This window comes from Balaenoptera musculus, chromosome 1, assembly GCF_009873245.2.
Source record: "Balaenoptera musculus isolate JJ_BM4_2016_0621 chromosome 1, mBalMus1.pri.v3, whole genome shotgun sequence".
NCBI lineage: Eukaryota > Metazoa > Chordata > Mammalia > Artiodactyla > Balaenopteridae > Balaenoptera > Balaenoptera musculus.
Window position 1 is genome coordinate 145883830 of NC_045785.1, and position 18423 is coordinate 145902252.

General features: G+C 45.1%; 1 protein-coding gene across 4 annotated transcripts in view; it reads right to left on the reverse strand.

The window, feature by feature from the left end:
• The window catches only part of TRAF5 (TNF receptor associated factor 5), a 46535-nt gene extending 39029 nt beyond the window's left edge, over window positions 1-7506 (reverse strand). For 2 of the 4 annotated variants that reach the window (XM_036822906.1, XM_036822926.1), the window contains exon 1: window positions 7387-7447. The gene's annotated coding sequence lies outside the window, so the exon portion shown is untranslated. Of the gene's footprint in view, window positions 1-7386 lie in introns of all 4 variants that reach the window. The other 2 variants (XM_036822908.1, XM_036822918.1) reach the window with 2 other exon arrangements.
• Window positions 7507-18423: the final 10917 nt, after the last annotated feature.

Genomic DNA, 18423 nt, shown 5'->3' on the forward strand with positions numbered 1-18423 from the left:
CTTTGGGTGCCTACAGTGTGCTAGATACTGTGGCTAGATGCTTTCTACGGGTTGTTCCACTTACTCTGCACAGCAACCCAGTGAGGGATGGGTACTAGTTTCATTACTCATGTTCATATTTTACAGATCGGGTCCTGAAGCTGAGGGAGATTGAAGAACGTGTTCAAGGGGACATAGCTGGCAATCGCTTGGTTGGGATTCAACCTCGGGCTTGTCTCCTATCAAAGCCACTTCACCACGCTTCCCTCCGTACTCCCCATGCTCACTCATGGCCCTAGACACAGTAGGTGATCCACCAAGGGGGACGGATGCCCACTATGCCATCTCACTTGATCCTCACAGTCACCCTTGAACTCTACAAACAAGAATTACAACTCTCCTTTTCCAAATGAGGAAAATAGAGTTTGAGGGATCCAAAGTGTCACCCGGCAGTAGGTGGCCATGTTGGGCTGGAACCCAGGTCTTCTGGTCCCTTATCTAGGGTGGTTCTCTCTATAGCATAACTATAGTTAGGCACTGAGGTGGGATTATGCAGGGAAGCTGTGCAGAAAAGGGTTAACATAGCAGGCCTGCATCTGCTACCCCTAGAAAGGTCTGCTTACAAGGATGGGTCTTGGCTGATGTCTGGGAAGGTGGATTTGGGGTGGGCTCTCACCACCCTGAGTTGCTCATTGTGCCTGAACTGTGCAAACAATGTGATTTAGGCTGAACATCTGTTTCATTTTGTTTTGTTTTTTTCTGGAAGTCTGAGATTTTGGTGTATGCTAGGCAGAGGGTGTCTACATGAGCAGTCCTCAATAAAGATACTCGGCACTGAGTCTCTAATGAGCTTCCCCGATAGACAACATTTCACACGTGTCGTCACAGTTCAGTGCTGGACGAGTTAAGCACGTCCTATGTGAATTCACTGGGGGAGGACACTTGGAAGCTGGTGCCTGGTTTCCTCTGGACTTTGTCCCATGTGCCTTATCCCTTTGCTGATTTTGCTTTGTATCCTTTCACCGTGATAAATCTTAGCTCTATGACTATATGCTGAATCCCGTGAGTCCTCCTAGCAAATCACTGAACCTGGGCATGTTCTTGGAGACCAGCCTTCCTAACGAGAAACAAATTTTGAGTTTTCTTTGAAAAGAGTGAGAGGGGCATGGATTAGTAGATTAAAACAGGAGGCATTCCAGGAAGGAGAAACGATGTGAAGAAAGTTAGGAATAGATAAGTCAGGTGTAGAAGGCCCTGCCGCTCTTCAACATGGCCTAAAAAGAGCTGACACTGAGAAAATTCAGCATTACAGTTATGAGGTGGAAGAGACAGGGGTTACAGAAGTCACACTTGTTAGAAAGACCTAGTGTCAGTGAACCACTGAAGTCATATATATGGAATTGTTAGCATCACGGAAAGATTGAAAGAATTTAGTGTCTGCCCGTCCAAAGCAAATACATGGCACCGGGCATTTTTGAGGAAGTCTATGGGAGTGCTATGGAGAGGTTCAAGCAACATCCCAAATTATTAGTTTTTTTTCATATAAACCACCCCAACGTCAATCTGCTCTAGAATAATCTACTTCCCATACATGAAGAACAACTGTTCATTCCTTCCTTTATCGCTTAGAAATGCCTCTGCGCATGGTTCAGCATTCCCTCCTCTCCCCCCCGGCTGCCCACCTTCCTCACTCCTCAGGAGGGCTTCCTGGAATGATCCCACCCAGTTGCTTAATCACTTCTTTTATTTATTCTGCATCTACTTAACACTCAAGCCTTCACTTCATAGTACATTAGTTTGCCTTGAACCCAGGGAAGCATGGGAAATTTTCCTAGGTTGTACCACAGATATCTGCCCCGCCTCTTCCTCAGAATTCCAACATCCTGAAGGCAGATGAGGGACTTCTGTGACCTGCTCAGCTTAACCCCACCCCCTGCCTCCATCCTCCGGCATCAAGGACTCCTCTAACGGAGGCTCAGAACATAGCCTGGCTGTTCCAAGCCATCCCCCTTAGGAAGGGAGCACAGAGAGGGCTCTGGCTGGCAGCTTTGCCCCAAGTCAACCTCACTCCTCATTCTGCTCTGACTTCACAGCTGGATCCCACTGAAGTAATGGCTCTGCTCCTGGTGACCAAGCCAGTGTCTGTATTTTGCTTCCTAAATCCATTTTATTTCTTCTGTGGGGTCCCTGTGTTGCCTCCCTGCCCAGCACTATGATTCCTCCAAGGCTGCACTGCTCTGCCCACAAGTCCTTCTAAACGACTGGAAACCTGCCCCTGAAACCCACCCCCTGGGGCTGGGCCTCCTTTGTCTGATGCTGCCAGCCCCCTTCTCTGCCCTCTGCCAAGGGCTCGGCCCAACTTATCCCCACCATGCCCTGCCCCATCCCAGTTCACCAACTCTGGCCCCTGAGGTTGGCCTGGTCTAGAGATTGCAAAGCGACAGCAATAGGCTAGTTTAAATGATGGTCTACCCTGGTATGCGGCAGTTCTTGAGCTTGTCTGTTTTTAATTTAAATTTGAATGCCTTTAGGCTAGACACATATTTTCCACCTCCCCAGAGACCCCACAACTCCCTATGCTGTCAAACATCCGGAAGAAGAAAACCAGCTTTATTGAACCCGCCAGACACTAGGCTCTGTGTATATTTTGCCTTATTTAATCCTTCCAGCAACCCCAAGTGGGTGACATTACTATCTCTGTTTACTGGTGGGAATACAGAAGCTCATGGAAGTTGGGCGACTTGCCCAAATCATACAACTACAACCAGCAAGCCATAAATCCAGATTTGAAGCCAAGCTTGCCAGATTCTGAAATCCATACTATTCCCAGTACACCATTAGTGGAAGCAGTAGGTCTTGATTAGACTATGCATTAAGGAGTCCCCTCTGCAACAGTGTGGAAAAGAAAACAGAAGGGAAGGAAAGCGAGCGAATGGACAGTTCAGGTAGTACAGGAAAAAGTGGGGGGCGGACGGGAACTCAGGTAGCAGCCCTGGGAATAGACAGTAGATCGGGACCGGCTGGGGAGAGACAGGACAGAGGTGGCTAAGGGACAGCAATGATCTCTGCAAGGGTTAGGGAGAACGTGGAGGAAGAGGCGGCTTGGGACGAGTATCTAAGGGGCCCCTGAAACATCACGGTGAGGATTTTGTGTATCACAAATCAAACTGGCCAAGAAGAGAGCTGGGTGAGAGGTGGAGACTTGATCAGCCTTTCCTTAAGAGCGCTGGTTAACCTCGGGTGCGCAGGAGGGTTCCAGGGAGAGGAGCGTAGGAATAGCAAGCCAGCCCGAGGACACAGTGTTGGCCCCATTCTGGCACTTACAGGGCAGAAGGAGGACGAGAAGCTCGAGGTCAAGGAAGGAAACGTCAGTAGGGACGGTGTGGCCCCCTCCAAGGAGCTGAGCAACAGCTGCAGAGCAGGCTGGCGACCGAGGATTACCAAGCCCTGGAAGCCTGCAAAGGGCCATGTAAGCAGCAGGGCAGGTGCACGGTGCCGAGCGAGGAAGAGAGCACCGAGTGCAAGGGCCAGTGCTGGCTGCTCTTTCTAGGAGCTGGTCAGTGAAAGGGAGAGGAAACGTGGGGTCTTCTTGTTGAAGAGACTGAGCATGTGGTGGAGGGGAAGGAGTCAGTGGCCAGGGAGTTATGAAGGGAATCGTCTCCATCTCCATCTCCGAGGGAGGAGAGAGCTGCATCAGGGGTGTAGGTGGAGAAGGTGTCCTCCCGTTGGTCAGGAGAGCACCTTTTCCTTGAGAGAAAAAAAAGCTATAGGGGAAATTCCAGGGATGTTCTGAACTGGCAAGGAGGGAATCTGATGGAGTGTGCGTCAAGAAACGAGGCATGAAGATCTGCTGGAAGTGAGATGGGTACCCCCTCCCACAAGCACCTATCTCCCCACGCCCGGGGGGGCGCTCAATGGGCTCCATCAGTAACCCCAGTGCCACAGAACCTGCACGGACACTTGGGTGCACACTGCTCTTGCTACAGCGCTGTCTAAGCCTGTACCACCGCTTGCCTCCAGGTAACAAGATGCAGAAAGCGCTCATCACTGTCACTGCAAATGGACTGTGAATTTTTCTATGAGGACCACTGAGTATTTTCACTTTTATTTCCCCTGGCCCTCCAGCCCACTTCCTCACAAGACAGGGCCTGCCGGGGACTCTAGGGGAAAAAACCGCTGTGTGACCCTCCAAAAAGCTTTGCTCTGGGCAAAACAACAAACTCACTGGGGCTCGACCGTGGCCGCAGCAGCCCTGGGGATGACTTCTGCCCTGCAGCTTGCTCCCCTCTAACCCTGACACACACACACACACACACACACACACACACACACACACACACACACCCACCCACCTACTACACTCTGCTGGGGTGATAGCTCCTGCCCCAGAGGAACGTCAGAAAAAGCCACCACCTGGACAGGAAAAGCTGTTCAGAGGCAGAGTCGACCACTGATCCCCTTCCCCTGGTCTGTTAGCTCTTATTAAAGACCCCAGATCAGTGACAGAGGCGTCAGGCAGCCTTTGATGCATGCCTTTCTGGTTCCCTCGCCCTCGTGCCCAGAATCCTGGCTTCCTCTAGCTAAAAAACTGTGAGAAGAGCACACGGATTGGAGTCTGAAGACTTGGGCTGGAGTCCTGGCCGGTCCCTACGTGCTGTGAGATCTTTCAAGTCACTTCTGAGGTCCGGCTTGCAGCCAGGTAAAGTGGAAGGAACAGCACCCGTCTCTCCCTGCTCTCTGGGAGGCAGTGAGAAGTGCATCAGCTGAGACAGGCTATCTGTCAACTGGACGGTGCTATTCTGACTTCGGGGGTTTAAGCAAGTCCTGCTGGCAGCTCAACCTGTCTCTCCAGAGCCTCACCCAGCACACGTTCCCCAGCCATCAGGCCCTGGCAGCTCAGAGCCCAGGGGAGACACGGCTCAAATGAATTCAAGGCCAACATTTGTTTAGGCCTCCTCTGTGCCAGATGCCAGAATACAAACAAGACCAGACACAGGTCTCGCCCTGAGTTCACTAACCGTGGGTGTCTGTTCATGCCGTGGCCAGGGCAGAGTCTGGAGGAGAACTTGCTCTGTGTTGCCGGGAACAGACCATACATGCATTATTAGAGTATGGGAGCCCTTGTTAACCCTCCTTGAGGGGGAGCTGGGCAGATGTAGCTCTCTGAGAAACCAGGGTGAAGGGCCTGGAGCAGAGGAACCGGAGTCCTTGGAGACACAGGCCTGGCCCAGCAGTGGAGCCCAAAGGGTTATTTCACCCTCAGTGCTTCACCCACACCAACTGGGCCATGTGGAGGATAATCCTGCTTTGGCTTGAATCACAAGGGTATCGTGGAGAACAAAATGAGAACAAAATGACAAGAGCAATGACAAAATGCTTTGAAAAGGAAAGAGCTTTATAAACAAGGCACTATTAGTTTTTCCTCAGGGTCCTCTCCAGTAAAGCTGAGATAATCACAGGAGGTCTGTTTGTCTAAATGCTGACGAGCCTTTCCCGTGGCTAGCCTAATGGCACTGACTCAGAGGCACCCAGCTCCCTCACTCTGCAGTCATCTCCACTGAAATATCTCAGTCCCCACAGTTAGGACTTCCAGCGGACGGGACTCCATCTCCTTTCCATATTGTTTCCGCTACTCTGCCGCCCACAGCCAGCGGGTACTCAGGTGATGCTTGCGGACTGATGGAAACACTGCCCGTCTTTCTCCTTACCCCAGCCACAGACCTCTGCCCCGAGGACCTGAGAAAGTCACCACCTCCATCACCGCCCCTCTGGCAGGATTTCCAGAGTTTGGCTCAGATGGGAGGCTTTCTCCTGCCTATGTCCAGGACCCAGGGAGAGAGGTTCCAGCATCTGAGCACCAACCCATTCCACTGAGCTCAAAGCAAGAACAAAAACAAAACAAAAGCACCTTGATAAAGCTAGACATTTTCTACTTCCACCTCACATTCATCTTTTCTACAGCAATTTCTGTCTCTCCAGTTCAAATTAGAGTTGGAGGTGGGAGTGTTTAGATGATAAGGTTTTCACCCAAACCATCAACTGTGCTAACGCCCCTGTCTTCAGCTGTCTGTGTGTAAAGCAGAGCAGGCAGCTGCACTCTGGATTTGAGAGGTTCTAGCCCAGCCTTTCCCTGCCTAAAATTATCTCACACACCCCCAGAACTGCTCTACTTCCGGAAGCACTTCAACCAATTTCTTTGTATTTTGTGTCTTCCTTTTAAAATGTAAATATCTCTGAAAGGAGGAATGCATTCCACTGACCCGACCACAGTTCTCACCCAGCACCTGTGTCCAATAAATATTTACTTAATCCCATTGGTTACTAGAGGCCTGTCCTCAAGGGACTCGGGTCAGAGCCCGGCGCTGTGGAAGGTTGGGTGCGCAGGGGGCAGTCCGGGCGGGAGCCGCGCCTCATTTCACCAACCCCACCGCGAGCCCAGAGCAACCCTGCCTGCCACAGCGAGGTAACTGAGTTCTGATGAAAGTAAATCTGAAATAGCCAAATATGGAAACTCTGCAGGAGGGGGCAGAACCAGCCGAGAGAGTCGGAGGAGACGCCCAGTGGGGTTAGTGGCAACAGCGTGGCCCCAGTATTCACTGAAAATTCTCAGAACTGCCAAAACCCTGCAGAGCAGTAACGAGGGGGAGGCAATCTGGTTTCCACCAGTTCTTTGTGTGTCCCTGGGTAACTCATTTCAACCTCTGTGAGTCTTGGTTTCCTGCAAGACCCCTCTGAGCTCCCCTTGGCTGGGGGTGAGGGTGGTTCTAAATGAGCACGCTCAATCGAACAGTTCTTGGAGGTTTCCATTCATGCCAACATTAAAGTTTCACTCTAGAATACTTTGGCTGGAAAGTCATGCAAACGTGGAAAGAGGGGGGACCTAAGGACATGGAGGGGGAGCCAGGGGTTTGCAGTGCGGGTATGCGGGGCACGCCTTAAGGTCCTCCCCCGCCTGCGCAGCCCGACCTGAACCTGGCCCCTCCAGTTCACCTGGAGCCGCTCCCCGGCTCGGGACCCCCAGTCTCCGTCCTCGCCACACCCCTCCTCTGCTAAGAAAACCCGCTCCGGGCCCCGGAACCCAGGTGCCCCCCACGCCGCACCCACTCGCCCGCATCAAGGACCACCTGCTCCGCCGGCTTCCCGCGACCCCGGGTCCGGGCCCCGCCGCCTCCTTCCGCCCACCGCCCGCGCCCTCCCGGCGGCCGTCGGGGACTCGCCGGGCTCGAGTGGTACGGGCAGCCGGGCGCGGGGAGCCGGCTGGGGGGCTCCTGCCGCCGCGGCGCTTTCGTTTTCAAAGTAAATGGGACGAGCCGAAAAGCGCTCCTCGGTCCCCTCACTCCAGTCCTACAGCGTGGGGCTCAATCCCCGCGGCGCAGCCGCCCCGGGCGGCGACCGGGCGGGACTCACGTGTGGGTCGGCGGGCGGGGGTTCGGCCGGCTCCCGGCTGCAGGCGGGCGAGGACTCCAGGGCTGCGGCGGCGAGGCGGGGGCTCGGCTCTCAGCCCCGGAGCCCGGCGCGCGGAGCCCCACCCCTGAGGAAGGAGGGCGGGCCTGGGGCGCTGCAGGGGCGGGGCCACGGGAGCTTGGGCGGTGAGGGGCGCAGGCCCCCGGGTCGGGAGGACGCGCAGGAAAGTGTTGGGCAGGACGGTGAGAGGCAGTTACCCAGCCCGTTAGAAACCTAACCTACCCTCACTAGAATCATGAGTACCTACAAATAAAAATCATCTCTGGTTTCCCTCAGGGACTTTTGAACTGTACACATCTTACCCTTCAGTCAGGGATAACCAGGCTCAGCCAATCCTTTCATATTTTGACCCATTAGCCAAGGTCTGAGACCTGGCTCAGGTCGGTCCCTCCCGACCTTCCTTCACAGCAGCACAAATTTGCCAGCCCTCCTCCTTGCTGCTGGCCCAGCAATCCCTTAGAGTTGTAGAGCTTGCCGTTCCAAGGACTCCCCAGACATCTCCTTCGAGCTTCAAAACCTTGTGAAGTAGGCCTGGTCATCCCCATTTTACAGATGAGCCATCTGAGGTCCAGAGAAGTGGCATGAAGTGATGACACCCAGCAAGTACCATAGCTTCACCTTGCGTCCCGGTCTCCCTACTCCCCAATACAGGGCTCTTTCTTACCCTACTGCTCTCCATGCGTATATGTTCTAAATGATATTTGTATTCTACATAAATCTCCTCTGTGAAGATTGATGGATCATAAGGATCCTGGACTTTAGAATGAAAGGGACCAGAATTCTAATTCTAGCTCCTTCACTTTCAGCTAGGCAACCGTGGGAAAGTTACTTAACTGCCCGGGCTTCGATTACTCATCCGTAAAAGGGAAGAATAATAACAGGCACCACTCAGATAGGCACAGGAGCCAGGCAGGAAACACACAGGAGAGAGGTGAGAGTTGTCTTGGGGACGGGGAGGGACACCGGCACACTAAAGACCACGTGTGGGGGTCTGGAGCAGCAACCAGCCTCCGTGCCAGCCTGTCTTTATCTGGTCTCTTATTTTTCAGCGAGAGCCAGAAATCCAGATTCAAACCTTTTGGTTGGTAAGCAGATTAACCACCCCATGGGGAGATGGAGCCCGTGGGCACCTTCTCACATGGTTGCCTGCACTCACCTCCTTTCTCATTATCTACTGCCCATCCCCACGCTGCCCAGCATGCTGCAAATACAGCCCAACACTAAACAGCATGTTTTGTAGAGTTATATTTCCTCTCACTGGCTAGAAACACAATGTCTTGTATGCATATATGCGGGTATGCTCGGGGCCCTGGTACTGTCATTGACTGTGCTTCAATTGTCTCTCCCCATCCCTCTTCCCCGTCAACTGAATAAAGCAGCCAGTTTGTCCCAAGAGTGATATCCAAACTTAAAATATGATGAAATCAGATGCTGCTATAGATAGTGAATCTTTCAGTAGTGGGAAGGGGAGGCTGCACAACTCCAGGGCTAGGAGGCTAAGTGGGAAGGTAGAGGAATTTTAGATGGGTGATAGTTGGAACTCAAGCACATGTTGCTAGTTCCCCTTGTTGGTCACAGAATCCTCTGCAGGGTGTCTGGGAGAATAGAGAAAACAAACCCTGGGACCTAGCCCAGTCTGTTGAAGGAGACATTATCTCTTTCCTCAAGGACCTTGAAGATGGATGGGAAGGACAGGACATAAATATACATTAAATAATGTAAACAAACATTAAAATACTTGCAGATGATAGCTAACATTAAGTTTTATTATACACCAGGTACTGTGCTCAGTGCTTTACCCATATTTACCCATTTGATCATCAGCCCTATTTTATAGTCTGGAAAATTCATCTCTTGAACACTTTGCCCCAAATTGCAAAATTCTTAGTTTTGGAGACGTGGGATTTGAACCTGGGGAGTCTGGTTCTTGCAGGCTCTTAGTCACTACGCCACCTTGCTCCTCAAAGAAATGGTTGGTGTGACTTCAAACAAAACAACTTTGAGAAGGAGATGAATTTTAGCAGTTTTAGTGTTCTCGAAATACTTGCAATGTTATAAACAATCCAGTTTTCAAGCTAAATTCCTCTAGAAAAATAAGGGCAGGATTGGACTATACACCAAATTTTTGCACAGAAGAAAAGGGCTAAACTTTTAATCTGTTTCTTCTAAACACCCTAAGATTACCCCCAGACTTCAGACATGGCTTTCAGCTGTTTAATTTGCTGGATAAATTGATAAGAATAAAAGATGGCAGCCTTGGCTGTCAATGGAATGATGGTGTTGACGGAGTGGGGAGGACGCCACCTACTGGAATAATAGATGGATGCATTGTCTTCGTTGGGCTGCCCTTTTGTGCAAAGACTGATCAATATTGTGGGTTAGTTAGAGCAGGATAAAAGGTCATATCTTCTATCACGGAGAGATCAGTGAGATCATATAAGGAGGAAAAATCCTCTCCTTGGGCCTTACATTGCACCTCTAAATTCAGCTGCAAGTTAAAATGGAAAGTCCTTGCCTGTAATGGAACGACACATGGAAAGTGTGATAACAGCAGCATACCCCTCCCAGGCAAAAAGCGAAACCTCAGGGTCCTGAGCACATAGAATGAGCACTTGCTCATTAAGTAGGTCCTGCCTTGAGACAATAAATGAATGAATGCCTGTGGATTTTCTGTATTTAACTTCTTGATCCAGTGGTACGTGGCTCCTTTGCTTTCATCAAATAACCTTTACCCCGCTCTGCTTGTCAGTGTGCTGACCACCACAGGAAGAGAGGCAGGGAGTGCTGGGGGAAAGGAGGCTTCTCCAAGGACTGATGTAATTTGTTTTAAAAAACTCCTTTTCCGGACCTCCCTAGTGGCGCAGTGGTTAAGAATCCACCTGCCAATGCAGGGAACACGGGTTCGAGCCCTGGTCCCTTGTCCGGGAAGATCCCACATGCCCCGGAGCATGCACCACATGCCCCGTGCACCAAAACTACTGAGCCTGAGCTCTAGAGCCCGCGAGCCACAACTACTGAGCCTGCGTGCCGCAACTACTGAAGCCTGTGTGCCTAGAGCCTGTGCTCTACAACAAGAGAAGCCACCGCAATGAGAAGCCCGCGCACCACAACGAAGAGTAACCCCTGCTAGCCGCATCTAGAGAAAGCCCGCGCGCAGCAAAGAAGACCCAATGCAGCCAAAAATAAATAGATTTATTTTTTTTTAAAACTCCTTTTCCAAAGTCTTTTTCCAAAGGTACATCCGTTGTCTGGATGTCTCACAGTTTGTTTATTCATACACTTACAGAAGGACATCTTGGTTTTTTCCAGGTTTTGGCAATTATGAAGAAAACTGTTATAAAAATTTGTGTGCAGGTTTTGGCACGAACACACATCTAATATGTACATGCATCCAGCAGAAGCACTTTTAGCTTAGTAGCTCAAAAAAGACCCATGTTTCTTTTGTTCTACTTGATTCACTCTATTCTCATCTAGGCTCAGTGCCTATTTGAAGAAAACAGACTTATGCTGTACCTGTATTTTCTGTATTTGTTCCAGGGGGTCCCCCACTCAGTACACACACTCACCCATCCCGTTCTCTGTTCATGGTCTGATTATCTGATAGTCACTCTTTTTGTAGGAGAAATGAGATTTTTATTATTTTAAAATTAGGCCTGCTGTCTTCATTGTATGCTTGGCGAAATGTGGATTCTGTCCATTTTGACAGTTCCTTTAATAAGATTCACACATGCAAATTCCCATCAGTGCTTGGAAAGACATTTTAACATTAATTCTGCCTAGTCACTGTAAGACATTAAACTATAGATTTTAAGGTTGTTATTTAACCTTAGGAACCATGAAGTAAGATCAAGAGTTTGATTGGCATGATTTGGCTTTGTTAAACTTTGTAATAAGTTGATAACAAGGAAGACCTTTCTTTTTTTTCTTTTGGTATTTCTTCTTTTTGAGAATGGTGGCTAATCTATATGAAGAGATTTTAAACAACGCTCTTATACCTTGGTTAACCACATCTTCTGTTTCACAGAAAACAAGACAGAAGAATTAAGAAGGAAAGGCAGAAGCTCAGGAAGGGGTTAACATGGGGAAAATTGACAAAGTTCAAATGTCTTTGGTTCCAGCCACACCTCAGTATTCCATGACCTTGCCCCTCTGTCCTGAGAAATCCCATGTGATCTTCTGTGGGCACAATGGGGGCCTCTCATTATGGAAACACTAGGGTCCCTATTGCACATACTTTTGTTTCATACTTTTTCCTTTTTTAAACAACTTTACTGTTATACTTTCAATATCATTCACCCAATCAATGAATTTTAGTAAATGTATACAGTTTTTCAACCATAGCCATAATGAAATTTTAGAACAAATCCATCACCCCTTGTCCTCTTGCGGTCAATCCCCACTCCCAGCCCTGGACTCAGGCAAGAGCAGATCTGCTTCCTGTTTCTATAGTTTTGCATTTTCTGGAAAATTTATGTAAATAAACATGTACCACTTTGTGTCAACTGGCATAATGTTTCTGAGGTTCAACCATTTTGTTGCATATATCAGTAGTTTCCTCCTTTTAATTGCTGCACTGTATGCCATTGTATAGATACACTACATTTTGTTTATCCATTCACCAGCTGGTAGATATTTGGATTATTTCCAGCTTTGGGCTATTATAAATAATGCTGCTATGAATAAAAGAAAAATAAAGAATGCTGCTGTGAATATTTGAATACAAGTTTTTGTGTGGACATACATTTTCTTTCTCTTTAGGTAGACCTAGGAATAAAATAAATTCCTTTTATTTATAAAATAAATAAATTTATTCCAGGAAAATAAATTCCTTTTATTTATAAAATAAATAAAATTTATTCCAGGAATAAAATTACTGGGTTGTGTTGTACATGTACATTTAATCTGTTGGAGATTGCCAAACAGCTTTTCAAAGTGGCTTATCACTGTAGCATATTACATTTCTACCGGCTATATGAGAGGGTTCTGGTTTCTTCACATCCTTGACAACGGTTGATATCATCAGTCTTTTTAATATTAGCCATTCTAGTGGGTGTTATACACATCTTGTTGTGGCTTTACTTTGCATTTCCCTTATGATTAATGATGTGACATCTTTCCATGTGCTCATTTGCCATTTGCATATCTTCTTTGACAAATGTCTTCAAATCTTCTGCCTATTTTTTTTTGTTCTCTTTTTATTGACTTGTACGTGTTATTATTATTTAGTTCTAAGAGTTCATATACATTCTGGATACAAATCTTTTATCAGTTTTATGTTTTATAAATATTTTCTCTTGGTCAGTGACTTGCCTTTTTATTTTCTTAGTTGCCTCCTTTGAAAAGATCTTTTAAAATCTTGATGAAATCCAATTTATTTTTTTCTATTATAGATCATGCTATTGGTTACATTGTTTCTCCTATATTTTCTTCTAAAACTTTATAGTTTTAGGTCATACATCTTGGCCTATAACCCATTACAAGTTAATTTTTGTGGGCGGTGTGAATTTTTTTTTTGACATCTTTATTGGAGTATAATTGCTTTACAATGTTGTATTAGTTTCTGCTTTATAACAAAGTGAATCAGCTATACATTTACATATATCCCCATATCTCCTCCCTCTTGCGTCTCCCTCCCACCCTCCCTATCCCAGCCCTCTAGGTGGTCACAAAACACTGAGCTGATCTCCCTGTGCTATGCAGCTGCTTCCCACTAGCTATCTATGTTACATTTGGTAGTGTATATATGTCCATGTGGGGGGTGTGAATTAAAGATCATCCTTTTTTTTTTTTTTTTTTTCCCCATACAGATATTCTATCCTTTCTGCCATTGAATTACCCTGGCACTGTCATGGAAAATCAATTGACCATATATTTGTGAGTGTATTTCTGGACTCTATTCTGTTCCACTGATCTATGTGTCCATCCTTACACTGATATCACACTGTCTTCATTACTGCAACTTTATAACAAGTATGGAAATCACTTAGTGTAAGTCACTCAATTTTGTTCTTCTTTTTCAAAATTGTTTTGGTTAGTCTAAGTTCCGGGTTGGCACTTGTTTTTGTAAATAAAGTTTTATTGACATATAACCATGCCTGTTCATTATGTATTTTCTATGGCTGTTTTTGAACTACATTGGTAGCGATGAATAGTTGCACAGGGACTGTGGAGACTGCAAAGCCTAAAATACTTACTGTCTTGGCCATTTAGAGAAATAATTTCCTGGCTCCTGGCCTAGGTCCTTGCAATACCATATAACTTGTGGAATTAGCTTGTCAATTTGTACAAAACAAGGCTAAGATTTTGATAGGGATTGGGTTTAATATATAAAGCAATTTGAGGGGAATTGCCATCTTAACAATATTGTCTTCCAATTCATGAATATGGTATGTCCCCTCATTTATTTAGGTCTTCTTTAATTTGTCTCAGCAGTATTTTATGTATTTCAGTGAACAGCTCTGTCACATTTTTGTTAAAATATATTGTTAAATATTTTATTCTTTTTGATACTACTGTGAGTAAAATTGTTTTCTTGATTCTATTTTCAGACCATTCATTGCTAGTATATAAAAATACAACTGATTTTATATTGATGTTGTATCCTGTGACCTTCTTGAACTCATTATTCTATAAGTGTTTGGAGGTTTAGTAGTATTTTTTACATGCAAGATCATGTCATCTACAAATAAAGACAATTTTTGTTCTGCCTTTCCCATGTGTAAGCCTTTATTTTTCTTGCCTTATTGAATTGGCTAGAACAACCAGTAAAATGTTGACTAGAAGTGATGAGAACAGGTATCCTTAGCTTGGTTCCAATCCTAGGGGAAAGCACTCAGTTAAGTGTAATATTACTTATAGGCTTCTTTTATCAGGTTGAGAAAGTTCCCTTATATTTCTAGTTTTCTGAGAGTTTTTATCAGGAATAGGTGTTGGATTTTGTCAAATGTCTTTTCTGTGTCTATTGTTATGATCATTTTCCTTTTCCCTTTATTTTATTAATATGATGTATTACAATGATTCTCAACTGAGGGGTTTGCTCCCTGAGGGACATTTGGTAATGGCTGGAGATATTTTTGATAAACTGGAGGTGGGCGAGAGGATGCTACTGGCATCTGGTGGATAAAGGCTGAGGATTCAGCTATACATCTTAAATGCACAACAAAGAATTATCTAGCCGAAAATGTCAATAGTGCTGAGGTTATGAAGCTCTGGTATATTACATTAATTGATTTCTTTTGTTAAACCAAACTTGCATTCCTGGGATAAACACCACTGGGTTATGTTCTGCAATCCTTTTACTGCTGAATTTTATTTGCTAATATCTGTTAAGGATTTTTGCATCTCTGTTCATTAGTCTGAAGTTTCTCTTTTTTTTTCCTTTTTTTTTGTCTTTATCTGGCTTCAAATCAGAGTAATAATGCTCTTATAGAATGAATAGGGAAGTGTTCCTTCCTCCTGTATTTTCTGAGTTCGTGTAGGCTTGGCGTTATTTCTTAAAGTGTTTGATAGAATTCACCAATAAAGCTATGTGGGCCAAGACTTTTTTATGTGTGAAGACATTTTTAAAAAATTTTATTTATTTAATTTATTTATTTTTGGCTGTGCTGGGTCTTCATTGCTGCACACGGGCTTTCTCTAGTTGTGGCGAGCAGGGGCTACTCTTTGTTGCAGTGCGCGGGCTTCTCATTGCGGTGGCTTCTCTGGTCGTGGAGCACGGCCTTTAGGCAAGCGGGCTTCAGTAGTTGTGGCTCACGGGATTAGTTGCTCCGCGGCACATGGGATCTTCCTGGACCAGGGCTCGAACCCATGTAGCCTGCATTGGCAGGTGGATTCTTAACCACTGCACCACGAGGGAAGCCCCTATGTGTGAAGACTTTTAATCACAAATTCAATTTCTTTACTTGATTCAGATTTTCTATTCTTTTTGAGACAGTTGTGGTAAGAATTTGTCCATTTTAAAAACATTTACAAATTTGTTGACATAAAGTGTTCATAAGGTTCCTTTACAAATACTTTTAATTTCTGTAGGTTATGTAGTGATGATCCATCTTCCAGTCTAGATTTTGATAATTTGCACAATTTTTTTCTTGATCTAACAAATTTTCTAACTAATGAATTTTCTATTTTGTTGATCTTTTCAAGAAGCAACTACTGGTTTTGGGGATTTTTCTCTGTTGTTTTCCTGGTATCTATTTCATTTATTTTAATTATGATTTTATTTCCTCTCTTGTGTTTACTTTAAGTTATATTTACTCTTTTCTTTCTAGTTTTTTTTTGTTTTTTTGTTTGTTTGTTTGTTTTTTAAAGGGTTATTTATTTATTTATTTAGGGCTGTGTTGGGTCTTCGTTTCTGTGTGAGGGCTTTGTCTAGTTGTGGCAAGCGGGGGCCACTCTTCATCGCGGTGCGCGGGCCTCTCACTATCGCGGCCTCTCTTGTTGCAGAGCACAGGCTCCAGACGCGCAGGCTCAGTAATTGTGGCTCACGGGCCCAGTTGCTCCGCGGCATGTGGGATCTTCCCAGACCAGGGCTCAAACCTGCGTCCCCTGCATTGACAGGCAGACTCTCAACCACTGCGCCACCAGGGAAGCCCCTAGTTTTTAAAGAAGAAAGTTTAGATGATTGATTTTATCTTCCTATATAATATAAACGTTTAAAACTATCAACTTCCTTCTAGGCACAACTTTGCTACAGCCATTGGTTTTTTATATACTGTTTTTACTTATATTCAGTTCAAGATATTTTCTAATTTCTCTTGTAACTTATTTTCTGACCCATAACTTATTTAGAAATGAGTTGTTTAATTTCCAAATATTTGAGAATTTTCCATATTTCTGTTGCTGATTTCTAGTTCCATTGTACTTAGAGAACATATTCTGGGTAACTTGAACACTTTTCCATTTATTAAAACTTGTTTATGGCACAGAATATGGTTTATTCTTGGAAATATTTCATGTGCACATGAAATGAATGTTTACTCTGCTGTTGTTGGGTGGAATGATCTATAAATTTCAATTAGGTAAAAGTGGTTGATAGTGTTGTTCAGATCTTCTATAGTCTTACTCATTTTGGGTTTTCATGTTCTATCAACTATTAAGAGATGGGTATTTAAGTCACTGACTTTAATGGCAGATTTGCCTATTTCTTCTTGCAGTTCTATCAGGGATCCTCTTGATGAATTGGCACCTTTATCATTATGCAGTGAACATCTCTATCTTTGACAATATTCCTTGCTTTGAAATCATCGTCTGACATTAATACGGTCACTCCAACTTTCTTTTAATTGTGAAGATGGTATATATTTGTTCATTGTATTTGTTTCTATTGCTGCATAACAAATTACCTCAAAACTTAGCAGCTCAAAACAACTCTTTAATTCACAGTTTCTGTGGTGTTAAGAAATCTGGGCACAGCTTAGCTGAGTTCTCTGTCTCAAGGTCTCTCATAGTCTGCAATCAAGGTGTTGGCTGAGCTCTAGTCATCTCAAGGCCCAACTGGGGAAGGATCCACTTCCAAGCATACGTGGTTGTTGGCAGGATTCAGGTCCTGGCAGGTTGTTATTCGGAGTGCCTAAGTTTTCTGCTGGCTGTTGGCAGCGTGCTTGCCTCAGATCCTTGCCACATGGGCCTCTCCAACATGGCAGCTTGCTTCATCAAAGCATGCAAGCAGAGAAATCTACTAACAAGACAGAAGTCCCAGTCTTTTAGCCTAACCACAGAAATGACATTCCATCACCTTTGCTATATTCTATTGGTCAGAAGCAAGTCCCTAAGTCCAGCCCACACACAATGGCATGAACACCAGGAAGCAGGAATCCTTGGAGGCTGCTCCGTATCTGCCTCGAATTTGAGGTTATTATGGGACCCTTTTGAGAATGTCAGTGTTTTCCTGCTCTTTTGCCTTCGCGGAGTTGGCGCTTCTTTAATTCTATGAGGTTTTTGTCATAAATCTGTCTCTATCTGCTGGAGGCACCTTCTCTGGCTTTCCAGCACTGCTAAGCATTATTTTCGTTTTTCTATTTCTTGTCATTTCACCAAACTTTGGGGTGGGAAGAAAAATAAATAAACTGAGGCACAGGGAGGTGAAGTAACTTTTCAGTGGAGTTGGAAGAGTCACCATGGTAGAGGGAGAACTTTTTATATATAAGTCAAGTGACAAGCCCCTCAACAATTCTGATTGTTTTCAAATTCTCTTTTGGAAAGGGCACAGCATGTGAACAAAAATGGTCTTGGGAATACAGGCCTTTTGAAGCCAAATCCTGCCAATTATGAAAGCTGCTCTGGGCAGTAAGCTAGATAGATACCTCAAGAGATAGATACCTCGTGTTGTGGTGTTATTCAGGATCTTCTTAGTTATCGGTAATTGTACCTTATATATTTAAATAAAGTTAAATTATATAGAATAAAAATTTAACCTTTCTTAAAATAATCCAGAAAAAAAGATAATTCTATAAAGCATTCTGGAAGATTACCCTTCATGCCATTTACAGTGTGAAGACTGCTCCTAGATATCTCCACTTCACTTTCCCAGCATCTTTTTCTGAGACTGCTCACCCAAATTCCAGCTTTACGATTGTAAAGTTTAAGTCACCACAATGCAAAGAAAGATCCGTTCCTTATCATTAGCCTACTTTAAATCTGGTAAAGACAATTTGCAAACATCTCAATCCAACATTAATTTCTGGTCTTCACCGTTTCTCCCTTAGGTGTTCTTCTGATAACAGAAGAAGGGAAGATAACGCCACATGGCCTTTTAGACACAGTCACACATTTAGGAACATTCATCTTAATGTTTTACTACCAAACTCCATTGTTATCAAAATTTATTGTTGCAGAACATTCCTTCACTAAGGCAGTTAATCAAGACCTAAGTTGGGAGGAGTTACATGTGACCTATTTTTTTTTTCCTAAGAGAGGGCAGATAAGGTACCCCCACAAATGCATCAAAAAGTGAGGTACTTTCTTATAGACATTTTATAATAT